Source organism: Alosa sapidissima, chromosome 24 (assembly GCF_018492685.1).
Source record: "Alosa sapidissima isolate fAloSap1 chromosome 24, fAloSap1.pri, whole genome shotgun sequence".
Taxonomy (NCBI): Eukaryota; Metazoa; Chordata; class Actinopteri; order Clupeiformes; family Clupeidae; genus Alosa; species Alosa sapidissima.
The window spans coordinates 26,278,288-26,288,287 of NC_055980.1; the positions used below are offsets into that span (position 1 = coordinate 26,278,288).

The 10,000-nt window shown below is 52.5% G+C and overlaps 2 protein-coding genes across 2 annotated transcripts in view; one reads left to right on the forward strand and one right to left on the reverse strand.

The window, feature by feature from the left end:
- Positions 1-10,000, reverse strand: part of LOC121700216 — a 1,725,899-nt gene that overhangs the window by 381,589 nt on the left and 1,334,310 nt on the right.
- Positions 1-10,000, forward strand: part of LOC121700221 — a 73,407-nt gene that overhangs the window by 766 nt on the left and 62,641 nt on the right. The window lies entirely within an intron of this gene.

Here is a 10,000-nt window from a genome sequence, read left to right on the forward strand (position 1 = left end):
TGGGAGAACACTGCCAATTCAAATGCCTTAAAGTGGACGTCTCTCTCTCTCTCTCTCTGTCTCTCCCTCTCTCTCTTTTTCTCCTCTCTCTCCCTCTCTCTCTCTCTCTCTCTTCCCCCCCTCTCTCTCTCTTCCCCGTTGCTGTCCTCAGTGCTGCTTCTGTTGCATTTTCCCATTATTTATGCGCACAACTTTATATGTGTTTTATAGGAAAGCACTAGAAAAGAAATAGCTCCAACTCTCAGCATGCCTGTCAACACTCCCGTTTTTCCCGCGTTCTCCCGTTTTTCAAGGTCATCTCCCACCACCCTCCCGTTTTTTTATTTCTCCAGGAAAACTCCCGTAATTTGCATGGTCATCAAACTTCATTTTAAAATCATTGATCCATTCATTTTTTCTATTAGTCTGACATCTTCCAAGTTGCCTGATTGTGTATGAAATACACATACACGATCACTTAGTTTCAATTTCAACAGTTTTGTCATAGGCTAAAACCTGGCAACCCAAAACCCAAATAAGGAAGCGGGTGCCGACTGCGTAGCCTGAGTCTCGTCGTAAGCAAGCGGGCTAGTTGAATGGCCTACTCCAGAACTAGCTGTTGTGAAATTGTTGGAATTTAATTGATTAACACATCACATAAACTGTTATTGAGTGTTGTTGATGTAACCTGCACGGTGTTGAACCTGCGCGATTCCCCCCTGCACACGCCCGGACTCGAACCCGCGAACAGCAGCACCTCGGATCGGGAGGCGAGCGCGCTAACAATTGAGCCAATAGCCCAGGCTACTGGCTCGCATGCCAACAGCACTCTTGAGGCGTCGGGTAGTGAGGTTTACCAACGTTCCACAAGCACAGCTAAGCTAGCTGGCATCCGTTACACTGATACACTGAACTTGTGCCCTCGGAACCAAATCTGACAGCAAGCAGCTTTGGCATTTTGGAAGTAGGCTGCAGGCAGGCAGCTGGTGGATACATAACTGGCATGCGTAAGGTAATGGTAATGGTAATGGTAAAAGCAACGACCGAAATGCAGTGTTGAAACACGTGTATGAAACGTATTAAATATGCAAACACAGATCCGGTATAAACATGAATGTGGTTATTATCTCTGCATTATGATGTGTGTGTGTGTGTGTGTGTGTGTGTGTGTAGCCTACTACATGTTCATAGGCACTGGTGTCGTGTGGGCCCTGTGTGTCTCCCAAATGTTGCATAGAATGTGTTTACATATCTGTTTACCTGTGTGTTTGCTGATCATCGGGGACTATACAGAGGGGGGGACAGACACGTGTGATAATTATGAATGTTTTATTGGGGCAATACAGACTGCAAACAAGAATACTGGACAGATTGTGTTGTAGAGGGAGGGGGGAATGTACTGTAATGGCCAGTCTTTGGTCTGTGTCTGCCGCTGTTTTGTTTGTGATCGGTGGCCAGGATGGACGATCGCCGCCCACGGGGTGGATGACATACAGGTGTAGGCCCTCGGAAGAGTGGATGGCTGCGATGCAGATTGGCGGAGCTCGTAATGGACTGGGAAATAAAAGGGCTCACCAGTATGTGATTCGGCAGTCTGGGGGAGAGGGAGCGACAAGCGAGGCACGGACGACGGACGACTGAACCAGCCATTAAGACGGTGTCGCTGTTCCTGCGCGGCCCTGCAATCCATGTCACCGATGAAGCTTGCCGGTCGCGTCTAGCAGAGGGAAGAGGCTACGAGAGAGGACTGGAGATCGTATGATCGTTAAGACTATTCTGCGCTCTCAAACCGATCTAAAGGAACGGTGATCCCATGTAAATGCCCGTGTGAATGAAGTTATTGTGATTGTTTGCCGCAAAGCGCTCATCGTGGTCGTTTACTCCTTAACAGTGTCAGCAGCAGTGAGTCGAGTGGCGCAGTGCTTCCGGGTTCTCAGGACGGTGACGTCATCACGCCAAGAAAGCGGCGGCGTGCCCACGCCAACCCCATCCCCTGTGAAGGCAAAATAAGAGTCCACTGGCTGTGCTTCAAGCTAAAGGTCCTGTGCTAGTGGATAAAAGACTGTAATTTTCCCCGGCCTACTTGGTGCACAGTGGCCAGGTGAGACTCAGTTTATTTTGATTTTGTGTTTTTTTGTTTCGGTCAGGAGGGGCCCTGACCGAACGGACATTTTTACTTGTTTGTTTGTGTGTTATGTTTCTGCCTGCACGAATGGGTTCTGGCTTGGGGGGGGGATTGGGAGGCTAAGTTGCTGGTAATGGTCTGGGGATCCGTAGTGTGCACGTGTGCAAATGGTTGTGTGCCGTGAACAAGATTTGCTGTGGTACTCTGCTTGAGGTCTTGATGTGACTAGGGTTCTGAAACCCATGGTAGCTGATGGTGTGGTTCTACTCACTTGTTTCTAAGATCCTAGCTGTGCTGTGTGACCAATGCTGACCTATTAACCCTTGCCCGAAACCTGTGTGGGTGGAATGCTTGTGACCTGTATGTAATAAAGATTTGTACATTTTCTTAAACATCTGTCTGTGTTGTGGTGTGTGTCCTGGGATTCTGAGCCTGTTCAGGGGTTGTTGTCAGCACTAGGCGACACCCATTTTTGGCGTAGTCGGCAGGATCCCAGCACCGCCCACAACATGTCACACCAGCGGACTGAGGCCAATACAAGCGATGCGACCACGCCACCGTCTAGACCAGAGGCAAGTACAGTTAATGCCGTAATGATGCCATGGTTTATGGGGGGCCCATGGATCCCGAAGTTTAGTGGGAAGGGAGGGGCAACAGCATTTGAGGAATGGAGAACTCAGATGGAGGCGTTCCTACGGGCACAGGGCCTTAGTGGGCAGCAAAGGGTGGATTTTGTCTTGAGTGCCTTAGAGGGCGAGGCAAAACAAGAGGTCTTACTCGCTGAGCCCACCAGTAGAGATACAGATGTTAACCTATTCACCCTGTTAAAGACATTATATGGGGGAACCACATCCGTAGCTCAGCTAAGGGCCCAGTTCTTTCAGTGCCGACAGGGGGTCGAAGAAGGGGTGGGTGCTTTCACTCTTCGTCTCCGTGACTTACACCACAGGTGGCGTGCCGTGGACCAGGGGCCAGCAGATGGGGACGACGAGATGCTGAGGGCCCAATTTGCTATGGGCCTTCGACCCGGGTCAGTGCAGCAGGAACTACAGCGCCAGCTGCGGCGTCGGCCCGACATGTCTTTCGCTGCTACCTGTGCTGAAGCAAAGGCCCTTGAGAAAGAGGCGGCTCAAGGTGGGGTGCACGTCTGTCGAGCCCAGGCCCCAGAGGTAACCGCAGCTGCAGCCAGTGTTGACCCTAACTGGCTGCAGTGGAAGGAGTCCCTGAAAGTAGAACTCCAACAGGAGCTGAAAGAACAATTGTCGGTTTTAAGTAAGACCCTGTTGGACGACTTCCGGAGTCTCCAGCTCCAGGACCGCCATATGGACCCACCCTCGAGGGAGCATGGCCGCCGACCAGCCACAGCACCACCCTCCAGACCTCGACCCACCCGTGGAGCCCCAGGAGACACTCAGCCCTATCGGTGGGATGCACAAGGCAGGCCTATCTGCCGGGACTGTGGGGAAGCAGGCCATACTCAGCGGTTCTGCCCCCGACGCCACCGCTCACACCCATCGGATTTTTAGAACCCTCGGTTGCTGTGGGGCGAGCTACCGAGGGGGATGGGCCTATAACAGCTGTGAAGAAGCCTTCGATGGTAGGGAACTGCCCACAAGTAGAGGTTAGTGTCCGAGGTAAAAAAATCCCCTGCATTTTAGATACCGGCTCCCAAGTCACCCTCTTTAGTTTTTCATTCTTTCAAAAGCATTTTGGGGCAAGTAAGATTCGTGATGTAGCTGAAGTCCCCTGGCTCACCTTGAGAGCGGCAAATGGCCTCACCATCCCCTACGTGGGATATACCCTTCTAGATTTTGAGGTGGGTGGGGTACAGTTACTAGATAAGGGGGTGGTGATTGTGAAGGATTCATGCCTGGGCACGGACTGTGGGATCTTGGGCATGAACATAATTGCAGATTGTTGGGAACAGGTTTTTCAGGGGAACCATCCTGGGGAGGTAGCGTTCAGATCCACCAACAGCCCAGGGGCAGGCGAAGCATGGGCTAAGGCTTTTGCCGCTTGCAGACAGGCCCTGGTACCAGGCCTGGGGCCTACCTTCCAAGGCGTTGCGAAGCTGGAGCGACAGCCCCCGGTCGTCCTACCTCCAGAAATGGAGGTGATGCTCTGGGCTGAGGTTCCCCAAGGTCGTGGTCAGGCTGATCGCTTGGTGGTGGTTGAGGATTTGGAGCATGGTGATCGGGAGTGGCGTGTGGCAAGGACGCTCAGTTGGATGCGCCACGGGAGAGTTGCTGTTCGTCTGTGTAACCCCAACCCTTTTCCTCTCCAGCTTTCCCAGGGCTGTCCATTGGCTACTGTGGACCAGGTGTTAGCTGAAGATGTCCGAGGGCGGAGCGAGTTGGTATTGACCAGCCCGGAGCCAACTGTGGTGGAGGTAGCGGTGCAATCAATCAGGGTGGGAGAGACTAACAACCATCCAGTCCTGGCCTTGAAGGGGGAGGGTCTAACGGGTGACCAACAGGACCAGCTTCAAGCCTTGCTGCAGAAATGGTCGTCGGTGTTTGCCGCCCACGAGGAGGACTTTGGACAGACAGATGTGGTCCTGCACCAGATTCCAACGGGCAGCGCCCCACCTGTGCGGGAACGACACCGGCCAATCCCACCAAGTTTGTACTCTGAGCTACGTACACTCCTGCAGGGCATGCTAGATAGTGGGGTTGTGAAAGAATCTGCAAGCCCTTGGGCTGCTCCGGTTGTGCTGGTGCGGAAAAAGGATGGCTCCTGGCGTTTTTGCGTTGATTATCGCAAGTTAAACGCACTAACGCATAAGGATGCCTATCCCCTACCGCGAATCGAAGAGTCCCTCACCACTCTGAAGCAAGCAACCTGGTACTCCACCTTGGATCTCGCATGTGGGTATTGGCAAGTCAAAGTGGATCCTCGTGACCAAGAGAAAACTGCGTTCACCACACCACTGGGCTTGTACCAGTTTGAGAGGATGCCCTTTGGCTTGTGCAATGCCCCTGCGACGTTCCAGCGCCTGATGCAGCGGTGCTTGGCGGACCAGGTAAACGATTTTTTATTGGTTTACCTGGACGATGTAATTGTCTTCTCGCCCTGTTTTGACAGCCACCTGGCCCACCTAGAGCGGGTTTTCGAGCGACTTCAAGCACATGGACTCAAGCTCCAGCCCCAGAAGTGCCATCTTTTCCAGCAGGAAGTGCAATACTTGGGCCATGTGGTTAGTCGACATGGGGTGGCCACCGACCCAGGAAAGACCTCCGCCGTGAAGGAATGGCCTGTCCCCAGCACTGTAAGGCAGGTGCGTTCATTCCTGGGTTTCGCGGGCTATTATCGGCGGTTTATCCCCGGATTCTCGAAGATCGCCGGCCCCCTCCATCGCCTGCTTGAGGGCACTTCAGGGGCCAAATCTGCTTGTATCCAGTGGACGGAGGATTGTCAGAGAGCCTTCGACAGCCTGAAAAGCGCACTGCTGGAAGCCCCGATCCTGGCCTATGCAAACTTTGGCCTACCCTTCCGGGTATACGTGGACGCAAGTATGGATGGGCTGGGGGCTGTGCTGTCCCAAGTCCAGGAGGGGAAAGAGAGGGTGATTGCCTATGCGAGCCGTAGCCTTCACCCAGCTGAACGGAATGACAAGAACTACAGTTCGTTTAAGCTGGAGTTGCTCGGACTCAAATGGGCAATCACCGAAAAGTTTAAGGACTATCTATGGGGGGTGGATATTGAGGTGTATACGGACAACAATCCTCTAGTACATCTGGCGACGGCAAACCTGGGGGCTACGGAGCAGAGGTGGGTGGCACAGCTCTCCAATTATCGCTATGTTGTTAAATACCGCCCAGGGAACAGGAACGGCAACGCAGATGCCCTGTCCCGATTGCCAGGGGACACTGGCGTGCATGCCATCCAGACTGCTGTGGAATTGCCACCCCAGGGGACCAACACCCCACAGCTGGAGCCCAGTCCGATGCAGAGTGTCCCCAGTTACCCACCACCTAGCCAGTGGAGGGGCGCGCAGCAAGCAGATCCTGACTTCCAGAAGCTCTACGACTGGAAGAAGCAAAAGACCTTGCCATCTAAGGAGGTATACCCCACACTATCCCGTCAGGTGCATAGGCTGCTGGCTGAGTGGGAGCGCATCGAAATCCAGGAGGGTGTCTTGGTGCGGCGGGTGAAGGAGACCGACACCGGGGTAGAGGCGTGCCAAGTCCTTGTCCCCAGCCAGGAGGCACATGGACTCTGGTTCCAGTACCATCAGGCCGCTGGGCATGCCAGCAGTGAACGTACTTTGGGTCTTCTGCGACGAAGGTTTTTCTGGCCAGGGATGACCACCGACTGTGGTTCCTGGATCAAAGACTGTGTGGAGTGTGCCATAAGCAAGGCAGGCCCTGAGGTGAGGGCTCCTCTTCAGTCTATCCAGAGCACTTACCCATTTGAAGTGGTGGGATTAGATTACTTATCGTTGGGGAGGCCAGCCGACACCCACCCCTACATTCTTGTTATCACTGACCTGTTCTCTCGTTATGCAGTAGCTGTGCCGACCCGGGACCAAACTGCCCACACCACGGTGAAGGCGTTGTGGGGAGCTTTTATCCAGACGTTCGGCTGCCCGGAGCGGATCTTGTCTGACAGAGGGGGTGCCTTTGAGTCAGAGCTAATGCAACAGCTGTGCACCCTCTATGGGTGTGTCAAAAGCCGGACCACCTCATATCATCCACAATGCAATGGGGCAGTAGAACGGTTTAACCAAACTCTGTTGTCATTGTTGGGCTCCCTACGGGCTGAAGATCAGGGGCAGTGGCCGGCCAAGCTGCCTGCGCTGGTACAGGTGTATAATAATACCATTCATAGTAGCACTGGTCTAACCCCCCACTTTGTAGTATTTGGCAGACACGCCCGGCTACCCGTGGATCTATGTGTAGATGTGCGGCCCCCGCAACAACGGACCACCTTTGATGGATGGGTCAACCAACATCATCAGGCTTTGACAACGGCCTACCACCAGGTTCGAGCACGCACCCAACAGAGGCAGTCCTGGGACCAACTCCGCTACAATAGGAAGGCGCGGGCCCCTCCACTATTACCCGGTGAGCGGGTACTTGTCCGCAACTTTCGGCGCCGGGCCCGAGGGAAACTGGAGCCAAGGTGGGTCCCCTCACCCTTTGTGATTCTTTCCCAGGTGCGGCCGGGACAGCCAGTTTACTGCATTCGACCAGAGGGGAAGGAAGGCCCCATTCGTACTCTGCATCGGAACAACTTACGTCCTTGTCCTGCTGGTCTCCAGGGCCCTCCTGTTTCTGAGGACGATGAAGTCCCCGAACCAACGAGGACTGGAGCCCTTTTGCCGCTTCGGTGGCCAGTAGTGCAAGTACAACCCCCCAGGACTCGGGCAACCCAGGAGCCTAGGGCTCTAGAGCCGAGGGCGGAATTGACTCTAGAACCTCATCCAGCTACCCAGGGGGGGGGTGAGGGGAATGAAGGGCCTATGCCTCTGGTCAGACGGTCGCAACGGTCTAACTTAGGGGTACGTCCACAACGGTATCAGGAGTGATTGGTCGGGACGACCAATATTTTAGTGGGGGGGAATTATGTCGTGTGGGCCCTGTGTGTCTCCCAAATGTTGCATAGAATGTGTTTACATATCTGTTTACCTGTGTGTTTGCTGATCATCGGGGACTATACAGAGGGGGGGACAGACACGTGTGATAATTATGAATGTTTTATTGGGGCAATACAGACTGCAAACAAGAATACTGGACAGATTGTGTTGTAGAGGGAGGGGGGAATGTACTGTAATGGCCAGTCTTTGGTCTGTGTCTGCCGCTGTTTTGTTTGTGATCGGTGGCCAGGATGGACGATCGCCGCCCACGGGGTGGATGACATACAGGTGTAGGCCCTCGGAAGAGTGGATGGCTGCGATGCAGATTGGCGGAGCTCGTAATGGACTGGGAAATAAAAGGGCTCACCAGTATGTGATTCGGCAGTCTGGGGGAGAGGGAGCGACAAGCGAGGCACGGACGACGGACGACTGAACCAGCCATTAAGACGGTGTCGCTGTTCCTGCGCGGTCCTGCAATCCATGTCACCGATGAAGCTTGCCGGTCGCGTCTAGCAGAGGGAAGAGGCTACGAGAGAGGACTGGAGATCGTATGATCGTTAAGACTATTCTGCGCTCTCAAACCGATCTAAAGGAACGGTGATCCCATGTAAATGCCCGTGTGAATGAAGTTATTGTGATTGTTTGCCGCAAAGCGCTCATCGTGGTCGTTTACTCCTTAACAGTGTCAGCAGCAGTGAGTCGAGTGGCGCAGTGCTTCCGGGTTCTCAGGACGGTGACGTCATCACGCCAAGAAAGCGGCGGCGTGCCCACGCCAACCCCATCCCCTGTGAAGGCAAAATAAGAGTCCACTGGCTGTGCTTCAAGCTAAAGGTCCTGTGCTAGTGGATAAAAGACTGTAATTTTCCCCGGCCTACTTGGTGCACAGTGGCCAGGTGAGACTCAGTTTATTTTGATTTTGTGTTTTTTTGTTTCGGTCAGGAGGGGCCCTGACCGAACGGACATTTTTACTTGTTTGTTTGTGTGTTATGTTTCTGCCTGCACGAATGGGTTCTGGCTTGGGGGGGGGATTGGGAGGCTAAGTTGTTGGTAATGGTCTGGGGATCCGTAGTGTGCACGTGTGCAAATGGTTGTGTGCCGTGAACAAGATTTGCTGTGGTACTCTGCTTGAGGTCTTGATGTGACTAGGGTTCTGAAACCCATGGTAGCTGATGGTGTGGTTCTACTCACTTGTTTCTAAGATCCTAGCTGTGCTGTGTGACCAATGCTGACCTATTAACCCTTGCCCGAAACCTGTGTGGGTGGAATGCTTGTGACCTGTATGTAATAAAGATTTGTACATTTTCTTAAACATCTGTCTGTGTTGTGGTGTGTGTCCTGGGATTCTGAGCCTGTTCAGGGGTTGTTGTCAGCACTAGGCGACACTGGTTGATAGTCAAATCCATGCTATGGGTATACATATGCCTGTACATATCATGTTTGTTGAGTGTGATGCTTATTGCAGCTAGCCTAGAAATCTAGACTCACCCTAGCGGCAGCAAATTAAATTTGCTGCCAGTGCTAGTCTAGCAACTCTCCGTTGGCTTCTGAGCTCGAAAAATTAAACTTCTATCAGGCCAATCAAATCGTGTATAGAGTCGTTAGGCGGGCTTAACATAATGATTGATGGCAGAGTTGCAACGGTTTGGCTTGAATTCCCTGCTACTTGAAAACAAATAAGATAATGTTGCTGTTGGCGAACAGTGTGACAAGAGTTAAAGTTTTATTAAGTTGGCAAAATTTTGAACTAGCCAACTAGCTCTGCTGATGGAAAACGCATGGGACTCATAGCGCTGTCCTATTGCGTGCAGAGAGAATTTGAAAGACAACCGATTATCCCGCCTCTCGGACTGAGCACTGCGAACGGTGAGTGCCCAGACCCTACATTTTAATGTGGGTCTGGCTCGTCAGGCTGTGTTGCCGCAGGACTTGCTGTGCTTCAGTCAAGTGGCTCTCAGCTGCACCCTCCCACAGACTGATGTGAGTGACGCCTCCAACACACACACACACACACACACAACACATTGTATGAGCTGCAGTTCAACAGTCAACTTTAAATTGAAAAACACTGACATTCATTGTTGTATTTTGTTGTTTGTTGTTTTCTCTTGTTCAGTGACCCATTCATTGAATTTAAAGGTGTGGCTCATAAACAAATATCAGTTACCCTTTACTGTAGCGACCACTGCCTTAATTCCGAAATATCAGTTATACTCATTAAATTAGAAGCTGCATCCCACACGGACACATCAGGAGAGGAGAAGATTGCTCATTCTCTGGGACATCATTGCTCCCCTCGTGAAATTCAAAGACGCCTCGTA